Source organism: Camelus ferus, chromosome 12 (genome assembly GCF_009834535.1).
Source record: "Camelus ferus isolate YT-003-E chromosome 12, BCGSAC_Cfer_1.0, whole genome shotgun sequence".
NCBI lineage: Eukaryota > Metazoa > Chordata > Mammalia > Artiodactyla > Camelidae > Camelus > Camelus ferus.
The window spans coordinates 5,436,722-5,456,544 of NC_045707.1; the positions used below are offsets into that span (position 1 = coordinate 5,436,722).

Sequence of the window (19,823 nt, forward strand, 5' to 3'; positions counted from 1 at the left end):
CATGAACCAGAAATGGTTGCTAGCGAGGTAAGACAGTTTTAGGATGTGTTGATGGTAGTGTGGTGTCTAGAAAAGCCCCCAGAGTCTTACTGTTCCAGACTCGTGTCACCATGTTCAATTTTGGACACCCAGTCTGAGAACAGAGATAAACTGGAGAGCCTTTGTCCAGTTTAGACTGGACTTTGTCATATGAGGAAAGGCGAAGGAATGATAGGGCTCTTTGTCTTACAAGAGAAAACTTGTCATCGCTTCAGATACTGTTGGAGGGAGGTGGGACTTGATTATCCATTGCCCCAGGAGAGGCAGCTGAGACCCATCCATACCCTTGGTGAGAGTCTGAAGCAGGTTTGGGCCCAGACATTGGAACTGCTGTGAGTTAGTGCTTCTCCCTGCACTGTCCCCTTTGGGTCATCTAGTTGTCAGGAATGGGAATGCTGCGAGGGTGAAGAGGCTGAATCACCTCCAGTTGTATCCAATCAAAGGCAGCCAGACGTGAAGAGTTCTGCCTATCGGAAACAGAGACTAGGAGGCAGCCCTTAAAACCACATTCTAAACCCAATTCAGTGCAGCAGACACGTATGGATGGCCCGGAGCCCCATGACATTTCAGTTCTTCCAGAGACGGTTTGATTACTCCGAGATTCCGCTCTCATGAGACTCTCTGGCATGTTTGAAACTACTAGGTCTGGCACGAGGAATTAACTGCCGGGCTTTGTTCAGACATGCTGTCTGCTTCCTTCCCTACTCGCGGCCCCTGAAGAGGAAGCAACTCCTATCCATGCATTTCTAATGTAATCTGAGAACTTCTGTTATATACCAGACACACTGGGAATATCAGATACCACGGATTTTAGGTAATAAATTTACTCATAGAAAATAAGGAAATAGATGACAGTCTTATTTTGACAATTCTGATCTCTTGTGATTGGTGGTTTGGCTGGTTTTTTTTCCTGGGCTATTTGGTGGGTTTATGTGTCTTTCCTTTTCCATTCTCTTTTGGTTTTATGTTTACATTCTTGTGGTATACTCTTAAGGGCAGTTTTGTTATCTGATCTTATGTTAACATTTTCATTAAAGGCATTTGGGTGGGTTGCAGGTTGGCTGAGGAAAGAGAACTCTCATGGCTTCTTGAAGATTAGATTGAATTCAGTTAACCAAGGATGCAAGCTCCAGGATCAGAACCATCCAGAAATCAGGGTCTGAGTGGACTGTGGGACAGCCTTCTAAGACACCTGGGCACTTAACTCCCCTCCTTCCCTGGCTGACAATAGATTTCACTTGATAACCAGGAGAGTCTGATGTCCTAAAGAGGAAGCACAGAGGTTAGGTGCCTCCACAATAGTGATGTAAATCCAAGGTCTAGCAAGAAGGTACTCAGAAAATGTCATTTTCCTTCCTAAGCCCATGAGTGTTCACCAATCTTTATCTCTTCTTGGTGTGGTTAGTCTGGGAGCAGGCTGAGAGGAGGAGGCTGCTGTTGGTTTGGTCTGCCTGCCATGGAAGGGAGTCCATCCTGAACTTCAACCAACCAGAGAATGGGGAATGAGTCAACGTAAATGAATAGGAAACAGTTAAAAAAAAAAAATGCTGGAAAGCTATATAATGAGATAGTGTGGTTTCTTGACTAATGAGTTTAAGGTGATTTTTTTTCTAACAGTTTTATTGAGATATAATTAACATACAGCACTGTAAAAGTGTAAGATGTACAGCATAATGGTGACTTACAAAAATCATGAAGTGATTATCACAGTAAGTTTAGTGAACATACGTCATCTCATATACAAAATTAAAGAAAGAAATTTCTTGTGATGAGAACTTGAGGATTTGCTCTCCTAACAACTACAGCAGTATTAATTATAATTATCATGTTGTACATTACATCCCTTCTTTATCTTACAACGAAGTTTGTACCTTTTGACTGCCTTCATCCATCTGCCCTCCCCCCATTTCTGGTAACCACAAATCTGATCTCTTTTTCTGTGAGTTTGTTTTTGAAGTATAATTGACCTACAAACACTATGTTAGTTCCTGTTAACACAACATAGTGATTTGGTATTTAATGCATTTCAAAATGATCACCATAAGTCTAGTTACAGTATGTCACCATAAGAAGATACTACACATTTATTAACTATTACCAGCACCGTATATTTCATACCCGTGACTCATTTTCCAAGTGGAAGTTTGTGCCTCTTAAATTCCCTCACTTATTTCTTCGCCCCTCCCCCACCCTCCCCTCTGGCAGCCAACTACCTGTTGTCTGTATCTATGACTGTGTCTATTGTTATGTTTTGTTCTTTTGTTTTAAATTCTAAATATAAGTGAAATCATACAGTATTTGTCTGACATTTCACCCAGTGTAATACCCTCTAGGTCCATCCATTGCTGTTGCAAATGGCAAGATTTCACTCTGAGTAATCTGTTGTATATATTACCACGTCTTTATCCATTCATCTGTTGGTGGGCACATGGGTTGCTTCCATATCTTGGCTCCTGTAAATAATGCTGCACGGAACATAAGAGGTACATATATCTTTTCTAATTAGGAGTGGAATTGCTGGATCATATGGTAGTTCTGTTTTTAATGTTTTGAGGAAACCACACTTCTCTATAGTGGCTGTACCAATCTGCATTCCCACCAACAGTGCACAAGGGCTCCCTTTTCCCTACATCCTTGCAGACACTCATCAGTGATTCTTCTGCGCGTAGCTACCCAGTTTTCCGAACAGCATTTATTTATGAGGCTGTCTTGTCTTCATTGTATATTCTTGCCTCGTTGTCATAGATTAACAGCCCGTAAAGTGCAGGTTCATTTCTGGGCTCTATCCTGTTCCATTGATCTTTGGTTCTGTTTTTATGTGCATGCTATCCTATTTTGGGGACTGTAGCTTTGTGGTATGGCTTGAAGCCAGGGTGCGTGATACCCCAGCTTAGTTCTTTCTCAAGATTGTTTTGGCTATTGTTTTGGCTGTTTGGCTATTGTGTTTACATGCAAATTTTAGAATTATTCTAGTTCTGTGAAAAATGCCATTGGTATTTTGTTAGGGACTGCATTGAATCTGTAGATTTCCTTGGGTAGTGTGGTCATTTTAACAATATTATTCCAGTCCCTGAACACAGTGTATCTTTCCATCTGTTTATGTTGTCTTCAGTTTCTTTCATCAGAGTCACTGTTCTCTGAGTACAGGTCCTTTACCTCCTTAGTTAGATTTATTCCTAGGTATTTTATATTTTCTTTTTGCTTTTGTGCACTCTTTCAAGTTCTGAGTGCAATTTTTATTTAAATTTTAGAGAAGTTTTAGATTTACAGAAAAATTGCAAATGTAGTATAGAGAATCCTCATATATGACACACTTGGTTTCCCCTGTTATTAATATCTTATATAAGTTTCATAGTTAATGAACTAATTTTGATATATGATTAAATAAAGTCCTTACTTGTTATTTAATGACCATTTTCTGTTCCAGGATTTCACCTGGAGCAGAAATTATATTTAGTCATTATAACATTTTTAAAATACTGGCTGGAATTTATATATATTACTTACAAGTTATGTTCTTTATCAGACATAGTCTAAGGGACACAAAATTTAGCTCGTAAACTTATCTAATTCTAGACATGACTAGAGGTAAAAGCAGAATTTGGTTTTTCAGTTCTGGATCTGGTGTGACCTTATTCTTACCTCATTAAGTGCTGTATACTATACAGAGAAATTCTTAGAGGCCAAATTTCTTGGGGCGGGGGAGGAAATGGTTTAAGTGGTGAGTATGTGTGGTAATTTGTCTTCATGAAAAATCCAAACTGAAGAAGAAACTGAGCTGGGTTTCCAGCCCAGATTTCAAGATGAGCACTTCAGAGGATGAGACGATCTGTAGGTGACTACTTGGACAAAAGGTCAGATGAGAAATGAGTTTTTGGGTGGAATAAAACAAGGGGCCCTCTGTATCTTCTCATATAACAGGATCCTTTGGCCTTAGAAAGGTCATGTTTGAGTTGCATTTCAGATTGTGACGCCCTAATTTGTACTGCAGGTTCTCTCATATTTGTGGTGTATTGGACCTTCCTCATCTATAGTGGACCACAAGCTGTGGTTAGGTAACACCTCAGCCCAAGCTGGAGTGGAACGAGGACCTTGAAGGGATACTTGGGAGCTACTGTGGACCCTCTTGTCCTTAATCTCCCCAGGTATTTCTTAGAAAATAACAAGCTTCTATCAAATAGTGGTTACAAGTGGCCACAAGTGAGATTGGGAGGGAGACTGGAGCCACGGATGCTTCAGGTCAGGTTTCCATCCACAAATGATGTAGCCTTTCATTGCTATGGCTTTAGGGCACTGACAAGTTTAAAACTATAGGAGAGTGTTATATCTCTGCCATGGCTTTAAATTTGAGTTGTGATTAGGATGGTGCCCATTGTGAGAATGGGCCAAGTACAGTTGACCATTGAACAACATGGGGGTTAGGTGCACTGACCCTCTGCAGTCAAAAATCCACATGTAACTCTGGAGTTGGCCCTCCTTATCTGCAGTTCTTCAATTACTTATTTTCATTATTTTGGCCGGTTTCTCTGTAAAATTCTAATAAAATTTGTGCTGCTTTAGCACAGGAGTGTTGTGAGTAACATGAAAGTAAGTTCTTTGTAAAGTGAGCATGATAGTGAGGTCATGACTGAGAATGACTTACTGTGTTTTGTAGACTTTGCTTATGGTTCCCATTAATTCACTGCATCATCACCACTTCGGAACGCAGTTGGGAACCTGAGCTTATATTAATAAGCAGCTCTGAGATTAAATGTAGTATATTTCTTCAGAGTAGAGTAAGATTTCCAGACAAATATTCCTGTAATATTATTGTAGCTTTTAGTGACCTTTCTAAAGCAAGCACTTTTTTTCCAAAGTAGAGCCAGATGTCAAGTGGGACCTGGATATCAAAAGGAGAGGGCCCCGCCACCTTCATGGACTGTTCATTGGCACTGTGCTTTTAGCATTTCCTCAAACAGCATCTGGTTCTCACAACAACTGAAAGTTCACATTCCCATTTTATGGGTGAGCTAACTTGGCCAGCAGTGGTGGACAGACTCAAATGCAGGCCTCTGGCTACACCCACTCACTGTATTATGCCCGGAGACTCAATTTCTTGGGCATGACCTCAACTAATTTCCAATTTGTGGCTCCTTCCAAGGCCTGTGAATTGTGTAAGAGTGGATCAGGCTGGTCTAGGACTGGTTTATACACCGATAAAGAAGGCATTTAATTATTTATAAAATGAACATCAAGAAAGCCGCTCCTTCCCAGACCCCAGCCGCGTCTATCTCCCATCCTGACCACTGGTTCACCCCATATTCCCCTAACTCCTCGCGCTGCAGTGCAGACCGGACGCCAAGCAGTCATCATTAGGCCAAAATTGGGCTTCAAGGATCGCCTGTGCCCGCTGCCCGCCAGAGGACCAGGCTCGGCTCCAAAAGGAGGCTGGCGTACAGGGTACAAGAGACGCGGAGACCCGTCGCCGCGCCTGCCCAGCGGGCCCGAAAGACTACAGCCCCCAGCATGCCCCGCGGCCGTCCTGCTGGACCCGGCGCGCGTGCGCAGTGGCGCCGCCGAGCGCTGACGGAGCTGAGCACGAGCCCGACCCGGGTTGGCACCTTGGCGGCGACGAGCGGCGGCGGGCAGGTGGACATCCTCCGTGGGGCAGGTGAGTGTGGAACGAGAGGTCGGCTGCGACTCGCCGGGTCTGCGGGGCCCGGCGCCACACATGCCCCTCCGGTCGGGAACCGGGGGACGTGGACAGACCGACTGACCCACGGACTGACGGACGGACCGGCCGAGGAGCAGGGAGGCACCACCGGCGCCCGGCCGGGCCCTCGCTCGTGCGGCGGGTGGGGTGGGGGTCCTGGCGAGCGGCGGCCAGGCGCAGGCTCGCGGGGTCCGGTACGGGGCCTGCAGGGGCGCGGGCGGTGCTCGGACCTGGTGCCCCCGCGTCACGCCGAGGGGGCTGCCTCCCGGGGGCGGGACCCCCAGCACGGCCCAGCGGGAGCTGGGGGCCGCGGGCACCCGAGCGTAAGTGCCCTGGGGGCTCGAGCGCGATACGTCCCCCTCCCTCAGCTGGGAGCGGTTTTACAGAAACTGCACCTAATTACTGGGACCCTTTTTTTTTTTTTTTTTTTTTTTTTTTTTTTAATTTTAAAGAACGGCTGATGCAGACATATTTACGGCAGCAAAGTCTTGCTTAGGTTTGACTTGTAACTTTACGTTAAAGGTTCAGGTCTGGGGTCAGAACACAGGCTCAGATTCAGGCCAGATTTGGAACACACTGTAGTAAGCGTATTTTAACACTGGGGAAATTGAGGCATGTATTAGTCAGGACCACCCAGCGTAGTTAAGATTGGAATTTTGAAAATTATTCTCATATATAGTTTAAAGATTCAAGATGTTTCTTATATGGAGGGAAAAAAATTTAAAATTTCTTTTCGGTAAGAAATTATTCGTTTTTTTCCAATCTTTGCTGCATATTTTTGTTTCCCTTTTGGTGGGATATTTAGAGGGGCCTGGAATATTCGTTACCCTTCTTTCTTATTCTTTCTGGATAAATTCAGGTCCCTAATCAGACTCTGTTTCACAAAACCTGAATTTTCATCTCAGCTTGTTTATTTGTAGCTTTTGTGATTATGTTTGTGATTAAGTTTGTAGATACACGTTTCCTACTTCTTTTCCTCATCTTCCAGTTCACTCTGAACTCTAAACAACAGTTATATCTTGTTTTATATAATTACTTCTGTTCTCTGTGAGTAGTTTGGAGTTGATTTTAAGTAAAAGTCAACATCTTTCCTGCCTGTCTTTTGATAATTCCTGGTGCCTTTAGCCTTTTCATCACTAATTGTTGCATTAGCCTGGGCGTTAGCCCTTTTCCCTTATCCCTTTTAAGCCTGGAGGTGTGTGATCTGTGAGAGACGGCCCCGGGTGAGTTGTTTCTCTTGACAAGATATTGGTAACAGGCGAACATGACCCATGAGCATTAACTTTAAAAGGCTGTGAAGGTGGGGGGCGGTGTGTAGCTCAGTGGTATAGGGCATGCTAGGCATGCAGGAGGTCCTGGGTTCAATCCTCAGTGTCTCCATTTACAAAAAAAGAAAAAAAAAAGGCTGTGAACAAAAATGGTTTAAATATAAAAGAGCATACTAATCTTGTGAGTTTGGGAGCTCGTCAGGTTGACAGAAAAGTCGATGAGGTAGAGTAGTACCTCACAGAAATGAACCCAACATCAGGGTGAAATTATTGAGAAAGGGACTCAGGAATCATCTCTTATCACGCTGCCATCTCTCTGTGCCCAGAGTGGATGCTGGGAACACCTCCTTGGCTTAGAAACTTAAACAGTATTCTGTGTGTTTGTGTTTTCGGTTTCTCTCTTCCTAGTTCTCAATGAACGTTTTGGCAGGAGCTCAAAATCTGGTACATTTGATGATTTAACATGTTTATCTGCTTATTCTCCAGATTGTCTCTGTTCCTCAGCTGATGATATCAGTAATTTTCCACAGCAGCCATTCATGGGCTCATGCAGACTGTCACAAGGAAGTGAACTAGCAGAGGGTGGTACACACAGGAGAAATAAGGATCCTGTTTCTTTGCCATCACATATTACACGCAGAGTGAGACAGGAAATCTGGATGGAAGCACAAATTATGTGGGAGGGGTTAGAAAGGCAGAGTCCAGGCTTCCATATACAGTAATGATCACTGATACCATTTATTGAATGTCTTGTGTTTGCCAGATGCTGTTATCGTCACAGTAAGCTGCAGGTGTTACCATTCTCATTTTATATATGTAAGTTGAAGAACAGAGGTTCAGTGATTTGTCTACAGACATAGTAAGTGACAGGACCAGAATTCAAGTTCAAGTCTCTCTGACTCTGACACCCATGCTCTTTCTCCTGTGCGGTACTGCCTCACCAACACATACGTTCAGTTCCTTCTCATTCTTAAAAGACAAACAAAAACAAAAACACCGTAACTTTCCTGTGATTGCATTTCTTCTTTAAACTACTACCGTTTCCCGTCTGTTTCCCTTCTAGACTTATTCTCAGAAAGCAGACTCTATGCCCTTCTCTTCCATGTGCTTCTAGTTCATGCAGTCTGGCCTCCACCCTTTAGTGAAATTGCTCTCATGAGCTCCACTTGGCCATTTATTGAATACCTGCTGTATGTACTTACAGAGAGGCTGAGGTGTGGTTCTTGCCCTAAAGGAGTTGAGGAACTAATGAGGGAGAAAAAGAAGTTCATACGTATCAATATGTGTTAACTGCTGACCAAGCAGTCTTTGCTCTTGGGCGTAGGGGGAGGAACACTTCACTGAGAAGGTGACTCTGGACTGCCAACAGAGAGAAAGCCTAAACTGTTCCAGACAGTGGTGTCAGGACTGCATGCTCAGGTGCGGACTTTTAGGAGAAGTTGTCCCTCACCAGTGAGCCATGATACAGTTGAAATACACGGTGTAGGCTTTGGAGTGTGACAGACCTGGGCACTGAGCCTTAATTCCTTATTTATAATCCTGCCTCCGTCGTCAGCTCTGTGAAGGTAGGGCCTTTGTCTTTCACCACCTCCTGCCTGTCTCCTAGAACAGTGATCACCAGGTATGTGTGGAATGAATACCTCATAGGGTGCTGGTAGGTGCTGTGCTCTCGGCCGTGCCACATGACTGAGTGATGAGGCTGACCTGCAGCGTGGTTTATGAACTACTTTTGAAGACGCCATTGTTTGAATAGTATACATATAGTCACCTTCCCTTTTTGAACATTTAGGCTTGTTAATTTATGCTCACAATTCATAAATGAGGAGAGAGACATTCGCCTCTTTTCCATAGGCACAGCTAACTGTATTTTCACTTCTAATATGATGCCTCTTTTCCAGTTATAAGCACATTTCTCTTTTGTATAAGTATTTATGATGTAGGTTTTGTATGTATTTTTTGTTTCCTTTGCTAATAATGTGAATTGTTTAGGGAAGTTAATTTCTTTGGAATCATTAAATGCCTTTATCAATAAGATTGAAAGCACCATCCAGGCATCAGGAGGCTTGTTCTTGGCACAGGCCTGATTTCCAGTGAGGGCTAAGAGAGGATTTTTTTTTTCTCTTAACAAAACCATACAACTCTTCCTGGCCTTCTTAGATATCTAGTTAGCCTTCTAGCTAGCATTCTAAAGACATGAAACAACAGATCATTTCCCTCTTCTTATGTGTGAGTTTCATTTGTAAATATCCTTCATTTGTGTGACTTGAGGTTTATAGGGTTAAAGTCCAAATATCACTTTTTTTTTTTAACTTTTGAAGTCAGTAGAGTGTAGTATAGTAGTTAGCATCCACGGTGAAGTTCAAATTCTGGCTTTACCATTTTAAACTTTGAAAACTTAACATAAGTGATATAACTTCACAGTGCCTCATTTTGTTCACCTGTAAAATTGGGATAATTACCACTACTGTCGCCACTAATATTTATTGGATGTTTACTGTAGACTTGGCACAGTTCTCAGAATTTTGCTTTAACTCAGTCTTCACCTCTCTATATGTTATCAGTATTATGCCCATTTAAGGTGAGGAAGCACTCACAGAAAAGCTAAGTAACTCGCTCATTGACAAGTAAGTGGTGGAGTCAGGATTTGAACCTTGGTGGTCAGACTCCAGGGTTTGTGCTCATAATCTACTTTGTAGGGTTTGGTTTTTTTTAAGATTAAATAAAATAATCTATGTGAAATGTGTGTGACAGGCAGGCAATAAGTGCTGGCTACTGTGGTTAGCTTTGTGCTTATAAAGCATCTCACATACATTTTTCTTATTTGGTTGAAATGTTGTGACCCTCACCATCTTTCAGAAAGGAACTGAGGCCTAAGTTTGGTCCTTTGCCTGAGGTCACACAGCAAGTGTGGAGGCAGCACCCTGGCTTCGCTGCTCCCCCACACCTGCGTCCTTATGTTGAATCTGAGGCGTCACATTTTGAGAGTATTTAGTGGACATATGCTCTTTGGGCCTATCCAGAGTCCAGTCCAGGTTTTTCTGGGAACAGCAGCTCAGTTTTGCCTTGAGTAGACAGTCCATCCCTGACTGCGCAGGTGGTGGGGACACGGCCCAGAGTAGGCCAGTCTCTGTTAGGGAAATAGATGTGTCGCTCCTTTATTTTGAATCTTCGGTTGAATGACAGTGATAGCCACAGCTCCTTCATCACTGCCATGGGTTAACTCCTAATATCTAGACACTGGAGCTGGTCTGTTACTTGTTCTCAGAGACCTGAGTCTCCAGCTTTTCCTCAGTTCTGTGCCCCTCTGCAGAGCCTGCCAGTACCTTCTTGTATCACATAGTTTGTTACCTAAAGTCAGTTTTTGTGGCTTGCAGCTGAGACTCCTTAACTTGCTGCTTCATGGGGTGAGTCCATGTCACTTAGGGAAGAGCTAAAATAATGGGTTAACTTTAACCTGAAGGGAGGAGAAAGTTCATAGAAGACCTGAAGGTTATTTTAGTTAGTGTACGAAGTGTCCCTGAGAAGAAAAAAGGGGAGACGTTACTAGCAAAGAGATTTCTGTTGGAGTGCAAGCCTAAGGCGGGGCTGCCTGAGGGTGGGCAGGCTCCTTGGCGCGTGGAGGTGGGCAGACGCACTGAAATTGTTTAAACCCAGACATGCCAGTGCCCCGAGAGGTGTACTGAAGGGGTTTAATCATCTGATGGGCAGTTGTACTAAATGATCTGTGAAGTTCTCCTCTATTCTGAGATAACAGTTCTCTGCTTGAAACCTCAGTCTCCAGACCCTGAGACCTAGAGATTGTTTTAGAACGGACTGTTCTCGCCTGGCCTCCTGTGCTCACTGCATGTGTGCCAGTCTCCCCTGCTCCCTGCACTTCTGCTTCACCCAGCCTCTCACCCTGTGCATGTCTCCTTGTCACTGTGCCTTCCCCGACCGCCTGGTTTCAAATAGCAGCTCCCTGAAACTGCCTCACCCCTTTCCTGCTTCATCTGGCTGTACTGTTCCTCACCTGGCATACAGTTCAGTTTCTTCTTTTTTCAATTTTATTTTTTTCCTTTTTTTTTTTTAATTGGAGGTACTGGGAATTGAACCCAGAACTGCATGCATGCTAGGCACATGCTCTACCCCTGAGCTATACCCTCCCAATATAATTTCCTGTTTATTTTTTTAATCACTTGTTTTCCTGTAGAATGCCAGATCCGGGGGGGTGGGGGGCGGGTAGGGAATTTTATCTGTTCTGAGCATTGTTGTGTCCCTATCACTTAGAATAGTGCCTGGCACATAGTAGGCACTCAATAAATGTATGTTGTGTGACTGAATATTTCCTCGACACAAAATGTAAGTGTTGGGAGAAAGGACTAGGGCAGGTTTCACAGACATGTTATTTAAGCTGAATACTGTAGGACGGATAGAATCTGGACATTTGGAAATGGGAGGTGGCTTCTAAGCAGGCGGAACAATATAGATACAGGTACAGAAGCACGTGGAGATTGCAGTGAGGGTACGAAGGGGAAATCAAGAACTGACTCAACAGGTAGATTGGGGACCATTGGAGGAAGATGAAGAGAGAACCGGGTAATCAGAGCTATGCTGCAGGGAATATTAATCTAGTGTTTGTTTAACATGAATGGAAGGATAGGGTCCAGAGTTTGCAGAAACTTGTTAGGAGATTTTTGTAGTGGCTGGGAAAAGTGACAGGGTCTAGATTAAGGCAGCGGAAAGAGAGATGCTTAGAAATATTTTAGAGGTAAAATCAATAGACTTTGCAACTGATTCAGTGTGAGAATAAAAGTAGGAGCCAGAAATTACCCTGAAGCTTAGAATCTGAGTGTCCTGAAGAAGAATTAGGAAAATCAAAAGAATCATCTGAGATGGAATAAAAATACATTCGTTTGAAGAATACAGATTTTGATGTGTTATGGGATAAGTCAACTGAAGCCATCCAACAGCAGGAAGCTGGAAATACCAGGGGTGTTGTCATGACTGCAGGTACAGATTTATAGTTTATCTGCACAGCAGTGATAGCTAACTCCCCACTAGGAACAGGAATGGATTCCCCAGTAGTAATCCACTAGGAGTGGATTGAAAAAGAGAAGACTGATTTGGGGAATGTTTTGGGGGGAGTCTGGAGGAAGAAGAGGAGTCTGTAAAGAAGCAGATAAGTACAGAAGAAAAGCCCACGCCATCAGTGTGAGGCCAAAGGAAGAGGATTCCATATGATGACAAGAAAACCACTGGAAACCTTAGCAAGTCTAGGTGGTGAGGAGAAGCTTAAAGAGTGAGTTGATTGGTGAGGCATAGGAGCAAAATTCTACTCTGCTTTTGAAAAGTATGACGGTGAGGCAGGGAAAAAGACGTAGGGAAGTAGGAGGCTTGAGTGGGCCCAGGGAGAGCTGCTTTGTTTTGTTTTAATCAAGGATACAGGAGATCTGAGTACCGTACGCACCAGACATGAAGCCAGCAGAGAGGAAGAGGCTGAAGATGCTGTCAAGAAAGTGGACTGAAAGGTTTTTGTGGGTGGAGGAGTTAACCTGGGAAGGGAGGGAGGCTACTTCCTCCCCAACAGGGCTGGTAGAAGGAGAAGACAGGTGAAAAGACTGAGCAGTGATGACATGGAGGAGGAGGAAGTTGAGGAAACTCAAGCCAGATGACCGCAGCTTTGTTAAGGCTGGAAACCAGGTCATCAGCTGGGAGTGGGTGGCAGCAGGGAGCAGCTGTGGGTCTGAAGAAACGGGAGAGGCTCGGAAACCCTGAAGGAAACGTGCATCAGGTCAGGGAGAGAGGAATGGCAGCTGCTGAGCCACAGGGAAGGTCAGTAGCCCAGGGAGCGTGTTTCCAGCGAGGATGAGGAGAACTTGTGTGAGCTGGACCAGACAAGGGTTTCAGTGTTGGTTCAAAATGGTAGTGTCATACCTACGAGGTAGCAGTTACGTGTACAGATCTGATTGTTTAAATCAGCCGATACAAAGAGCTACCAGAATATTGTAGATTATTTAATGGAAGGCAGGACCATCAAAGAAGGTATGGTCTGCCCAACCCTAAGGTTTACAACAGCAGGAGGACAACCTCCTGCAATGGTTTTCCTGGAATTTCTGGTGATAATGATGCTGGTCTGAGTGTGATCTAATTTGCCTGTTCCCAAGTTGTTCCCAAGTTTTCGATTCAGTTTGACTTTGAAATAGTGGAAGTAGGGGACTCAGCTTCTGGTCCGGCTCAGTCCCCTACTCTCTGTAAGGCTTTAAATCAGTCTTTTGACCTCTTTGACCTCAATTTCTCTCTTTTGAAAGCAATGAGAAGGAGATGAACTCAAAGGATCCTTCTGACGCTACCATGTGTGAGTCTGAGTGCCTTTGCCCTGCACCCAGGACTGAAGAAGCCAGTGACCTCTAAGTGTAGGTGCCGGTCTGTTAGAGAAATTCATTTGCTCATGTAGTATGGGGATTCTCTCCTAATTTGTGTGTAATTTGGAATTTTCACGAAAATTAATGTTTCCTAGTACAGTTGTGGAGTCGTGTTTTAACCCTGGCTGGCTCCCACTGGGCGCCTTACCCCAAGTCAGGGCACATAGTTCTTGCACACCCGTAAGAGGCTTCGTGGTCTTCCCTGAAAACTGCGTTGCAGAATTGACACTTTTCCTGGGATTTCTGGTGATGATGCTGCTGGTCTGGGTGTGATCCAATCTGTGCTGCAGTGTGGTAGAGGGGTCGCCTTGGAGTCGCCTCTGACTCACTGATGTTCCATATGGGCAGCCCTGGTTTTCTCAAATGTAAGATGGGGAACGCTTAGCAGAATGTTAAGTGCTCCACAAATATTTTTCCTTCTTTCACTGTATCTTTCTTCTAATGCCTCCATCCATTCATGGCCACAAAGCAAATAGGACTGGATTACCATGCTTTAGGGTTATTAGGTAGGTATTTTCATATCTGCAAATGAAAAATTTTTCCAGCAATTATATAGATGGTGTGGCCAAATAGGTAGCTTAAATATAGTTTTTGGATCTCTATGGTTTAAGTGTATGAGGAATAGGGACTTCGTTAACTGTATTTGTCATCTGTTCCCTTTACGTACCCTAAGCTCCTATGTTAATATAAAACCTAACTATAAATTTCTCAGGGTCCTTTTTTGTCAGTCAACCCTCCAGGAGCTTTATTTTCCCCAAAAACTCTTGTCTCTTATTTTTTCAGAGCTACCAGAATGTTGAGTTGAGGTTAGCTACCTACATGCTTCACTTTTACTTCTAAAGGGGTTATTGTCCCCCAGCCCTGGTGGTGGGAATGACACGGGTCCCTGCTCCTACTTTCTTATCACAGTCCAGGTGCTTCCAGGCTGTAATCTCAGGGGACTGATCCTGGGTGGGACTCAGGGAAGTAACCAGCTTACCTTGGGTGGTTATTCTGCCTGAGACCTGGACTGGGTGGGAGGGCACGGGCCAGAAGCCTGCACAGGAGCGAGCACTCCATTTAGCTGGCACTGCTGTGCAGGAAACAGGAGCCATACCTGGGCTCGCGGGATTCTGAGCTGAGCCTCCCGTTTTCAGTCTGTGCTCTGCTTTGCTCAGTCACGCCTAAGCCTTGCCTAAAGGAACACTCTCTGGTCACAAAGGAAATATTGATTCAGGGAAGGGAAGGCCACCCCCAGTATAAGCCCATGGGAGCGGGCCTGGAAGGAGTAGAGCTCAAAGTCCAGTTGGTTCCTGGGGTCATGTTGCTCTTTTGCTGATGCCAATTTGGGGGCAGGCAGTGGAGAAATGTGGATGTCTTTGGCACTAGGTGAAGAGTAATGTGAATAATAAACATGTTTTTTTAGAGGGAGGGTATAGCTCAAATGGTAGATTGCACGCCTAGCATGCACGAGGTTCTGGGTTCAATCCCCAGTACCTCCTCTAAGAGAAAAATAAATAAGTAAACCTACCCACAACAACAACAAAAACATGTTCTTAACAAGAATGATTGGGGTGACTGGAGTGGGGTGCCAGTTCTGGAAGATTAGTGCCACTGGCTGCCTTATCATGGTGTTTGATGGGGCTCAAGTTTTGAGACCCTTCATGAACTGCGGCAGCTGCTTCATTTAGCAGCATGTTCTGAGGGCAAGCGGAGGGTCCACGGCCTGAAAGAAGGGTGTTGTGGATGGAGCATTGAGTCAGTGTCCAGGGCTGAGAGGTGAGGCTGGGATGGTCAGCAGAGACGACTAGGTCATGAAATCTTGTAAACTAAGTTAACAAATTTAAAAGGATTTCTGTGGCTGCAGGGTAGTGAGTAGATGGGGCAGAGGGGGCAGGGGGCAAGAGTGGAGGCAGAGATGCCAGTTAGGGAACTCGCAGTAGCCGTGACGATGAGAAATGAAGCCCCAGCTGGAAAGTAGCAACAGGTTGAAGAGAAAAGGGAAGTTTCAGAAAACATTAGGGAAGGCCTAAGAGTTGAGGGTTAGATGTGGGAAGATGGGCAACCTCTTGACTGTGATGCCCAGTTCTAGCTGGAGAAAGTGGGTAGCTGGGTAGTGATGCCAGCTTCCTGAGGCAGGGGCCCAGGAGGAGGGCAGGTTCACGAGGGAGAGGACAACTTAACTTTGGAGTGTGGTAAATTTGATGAGTGTGAAGGAGTGGCCCAGTGGGCAGTTGGATATGCCGGCCTGAGGTTCAGAGAGAGGTGTGTCCTGGATGTGGATGGTAAAGGAAGCCAAGAGTGAAGGAGGATGCAAAGAACTAGAGGAGGGTCTAGGATAGACCATTAAGGCATTTTAGGAACCAGCAGGGGAGGAGGACCTGGGAAAGGAGACTAAGAAGCAGAGCCAGCAGGGCCAGGAGGAAAACCGAAAGTTATGACTCTTACCTTGAGAAGTGAGTGCTTCATGGAGGAGGAAGTGGTTACAGCATGGGATGCTACTGAGGGGTCAGGTGTGTTAAGGACCAAAATGTCTTCATTGGATCTAATGCACATCAGCTTTGCTGGATTGACTCGTTAGTAAACCAGGCATGTGCTGAGGGCACTAATAAAGCAGAGACATAAAACAAAATGGGAAGAACTTGACATTGGGCATTTTGTAGAAACATAGCAAAAGTCATCTTGGAAAAAATCTAAACATTGCTGAACTTCCTCATACGCATTTTATTTTTATGTGGAATTAAATAGGGAGCACCCTAATCTTTTTTCTGTGGCTATCTAAAGTCTTTAATTTTTTTCATGTTTAACTCTGTTTAAATAGGTAGGACATTAAAATAGGTCAAAACTGAAAAAGTACAAAAGGGCATTGAGTTTAAAAATCTGCCACCCAGTTTGTCTCACATACAGCCTTGTAAATTTTATGTGACAATTTCCTCTCTTTTTTGCACAGATGTTTACCATTCTTCTCACTGTTTTGCACCTTGCTGTTTTTACTTAGCAGTGTATCTTGGAGATCATTCCCTATCAACACATGAATAGCCGACTCATTCTTTCTCCCAGCTGCTCGCTGTATTTCATTATAGAGAGGTGCTGTGAGTTATTCAGCCAGTCCCCTGCTGACGGATACTTAGGTTTTCTATTTTACCATCTAACATTTTGCTGTCACAAACAATGCTGTAAGGAATTACCTTGTATGAGTCATTTTTCTCAAGCGTAGTATGAATTTCCTGAAGTGGGAATTGCTGGACGAAAGGGCTCCTAAAGGCTTTAATCCAGCTCTGCTTATTAGAGTTGCTGGCACTCAGAAAGCCTGCAGTGAGTGGTGGCTATTATTAAGATAAATATGTTATAGATAGGTTATATGATATGTTACAGATAGTGGGATAGGAGCACATGACACAAGCCAGAGGCGAGAGGGTATGTCAGGGAAGGCTTCCTGGAGGAGGAAACGCCTGAGCCGAGCCTTGAAGAATGAAAAGTCAGGTGAAGTGGGGAGCATTGCAAGCAGTGGGAGCAGAAGGGGTCAAGCTCGGAAACGTAAGAAGGAACTTGTTGTATGTGGGGGTGTTCCATGATTTGGTACTGCCTCCGTTCACCAAACAGTCCACACCTGCACAGGTCAGGCACCGGGCTCGGACCTGGATATAGGGCAGATGTGCATGGCCGCAAATCACGACTCACCTGTAGTATGAACACTAGGAGTTGTACAGTGATTAATTCTGTCAGAGAAGGGAGGGAGGGAACTTGGAAGGTGGAAGGGAAGACGATAGAGGAGGTCATATCTGAGCTTCAGATCAGTGGTTCTTAAAGTGTGTTCCCTTAAACGAAAGGCACATTCTCAAGCCCTATTCAGACCTACAGAATCAGAAATTCTGGGTGTGGGCCTCAGCTGTCTGGGGTTTAAGAAGCCCTCCAGGTGATTCTGATACACTCTACAGTTTGAGAACCACTGATGGAGATTATTTAAGGGAGAGGGAATAGTATCTGTCAGGGAACTAAACCCCGTGGTATTGCTGAAGTGTAGCTTGTATTTTTAAAAAGTATTTATTTTATATGCCTTAATAAGGAAATAAGGTAAGCTGATAAAACTTGCATTACATAATCAGCTGATATCCTTATCTTGAAATTTCAATAAAATGGACACAAGCCCTATATCCCACACTATGTGAGAAGGCCAACATTTTAAAAATTTAACTCATTTAATCCTCGTAACAACCCATAAAGTAGGAATTATTATCCTTGCTTTCAAACCTTTATTTGATTTTTCCCTCAAACCGCACTCAGGCTCTTAGGAGCAGAGCAAGCTTTACCGAAGGTGCGGACCACAAAGCGATTTTCCGTTGCAACATAGCAACTTAAATTGGGTTTGGGGTTGTCCTTTCCTTAAGAGGGGTTTGGTCCTCCCCCTCCCAGACACGCAGCGTGTTAATGTCTCATGGGTCACTTTGTCCTGTAGGATGCAGCTCCTCACCTGTCTTTGGACTTCCCTTCACCTCTGTAGTCCAGGCCACCGCTATTTTCTGTTCTCCTCTACCTCCAAATTTTAGCTAATTTCCTTTGCTAGGTGATTGATACGTCTCTCCTATTTTTCCTAATCTATGGCTTCAAGGTTTACCTTCCACCTTTATCAAATATTTTCCCAAACAAGGATAAACACCCTCTCTGGGAAGTATTCTAGAGCCAACTATTAAAATATAATTTTACACTGTGCTAGAATTATAATAATATAAAATTTTAGGTTCACTTTAGGGGTCATTAACATTAACCTATTTAACCTTAATTTAATTACCTTGCTTCAAGTGGCATCATATTAAACTCTGACATCAGTAATTTGTTATTAACCTATTCTTATTCTTTGATTTCTGCTTACAAATCTGACACCATAAAGTAGAAAAGACAGATTTTTAAAATCCATATCCTCTCCCAAACAAGACAGATGTGTTAACTTCATTTGAAAAATCTTCAAAGGGAAAGTTCCTCGCAGCACTGTTTTTATTGAAAAAATTGCCATTAGGTGCTTAAATGTTGTATCAGCAAACTGCAAGTAAATCGTAGAACATATGGTTATAAAATTATATAATACCTGGGGAAAATACTGATAATTTAATGTTCAGTAGAGAAAAATATTTTAAAATCTAAAATATAAGAACTGTGTTTGTAGGTAGAGAAAAACCAAAAGAGAGCACAGGAAAGAAGAAAATGTTTTATTGAGGTGGCAAACTGGTGGTAGAATTTAAAAATTTTTTGATTTCCATTAATGTTGTCGTGTTAGTGTAATTACAAAACTCAGAGGAGAGTCCCTGACTACCCTTCCCATGATAAACCCAGTGACTGTTTATACTCCAGAGATTCTCTGCTCACCTGTAGCCTGCACTTACCCTGCTGCGTCTTAAGTCTGTCCTTAGTGTTTGCATCTGGAAAAGAACGGTCTTGGGCGGAGTGCCCAGAGTGCCGGGCGGAAGCACTCCTGAGCCTCGGGCTCTGACAGCCAGGGTCCTCCCTGACCCTGGGTTGTGGCTGGGGACCAAGTGAGTGCCGGGGCTGTGGAGAAAACTCAAGGGACAGGGAGGCATTTCTGTAAAAGTAGATTCGGAAATAGCATTTCTCCCCTTGGAGCCTGTCTTGCAAATTGATGTACTTTTGTGGTCTCCTGGTTTGTAAGCATCTCTTTTCCTTTAAACTGCTTTTAGCGGTTTTTGCTTTGGGGAAAGTATTTCACTTCAGTGTACGGGAAAGCACCTTAAACCCCATGTGAAGTCAGACACCTGGAGATTTTGTTTGCCTTAAAAAAAAAAAAAAAGGCTTGGAAACCTGGTTTCAAAGTTGTCAGTTCTTTTTCCGGTGATTACTTAGACTATTAGGGGGGATCTTGTTACAGGAACTTGAAAAATGACAGACTTTACTGTTTAGCATCTTAGAGAGTTCCCAACTTCACAGCTGCTGAGATGTCAAATTCACGCTGAGCAGTGTTAGTAAAGTGTTAGTTACAAATGAGGGAGAAAGGGGCCCTTTTCACAGTTATAGATGAGCTACCTCTAATAGTTTGCACCTTTTTTTTTTTTTTTACTTTTGCTTTCTTTGGCTTTATATAAACATTAAATCCCCGAAGAGATGTATTTTTGAGGTGGTAGGTAGTAGTTCTGAGTGAGAGAGCAAGAGATGGAGAGACTGCAGAGCTGTTGCAAGTTCAGGTGTCGTTTGTGGACCTCAGAAAACCCAGGACACATTCTTATTCCTAGTGTTCTGTACTTAAACTGTGATTTTAAAAGTTGAGATATGATTTATGTATCGTAAAAGTCACCCTTTAAAAATTTAGAAGTTTTCAGTATATTCACTTTGTGCAACCATCGCCACTAATGCCAGAACATTTTCATCACCCAAAAAGAAATGCCATACCCACTTAGGCAGTAGTTCCCCATCTCACCCCTCCTTCCAGCCCCTTGG

General features: G+C 43.8%; 1 protein-coding gene across 3 annotated transcripts in view; it reads left to right on the plus strand.

The window, feature by feature from the left end:
• Nucleotides 1-5,562: 5,562 nt before the first annotated feature.
• The window catches only part of SGSM3 (small G protein signaling modulator 3), a 33,236-nt gene continuing 18,975 nt past the window's right edge, over nt 5,563-19,823 (plus strand). Inside the window, exon 1 of one of the 3 annotated variants that reach the window (XM_032492304.1) lies at nt 5,563-5,689. The gene's annotated coding sequence lies outside the window, so the exon portion shown is untranslated. The remainder of the gene's footprint in view (nt 5,690-19,823) is intronic. The other 2 variants (XM_032492302.1, XM_032492305.1) reach the window with 2 other exon arrangements.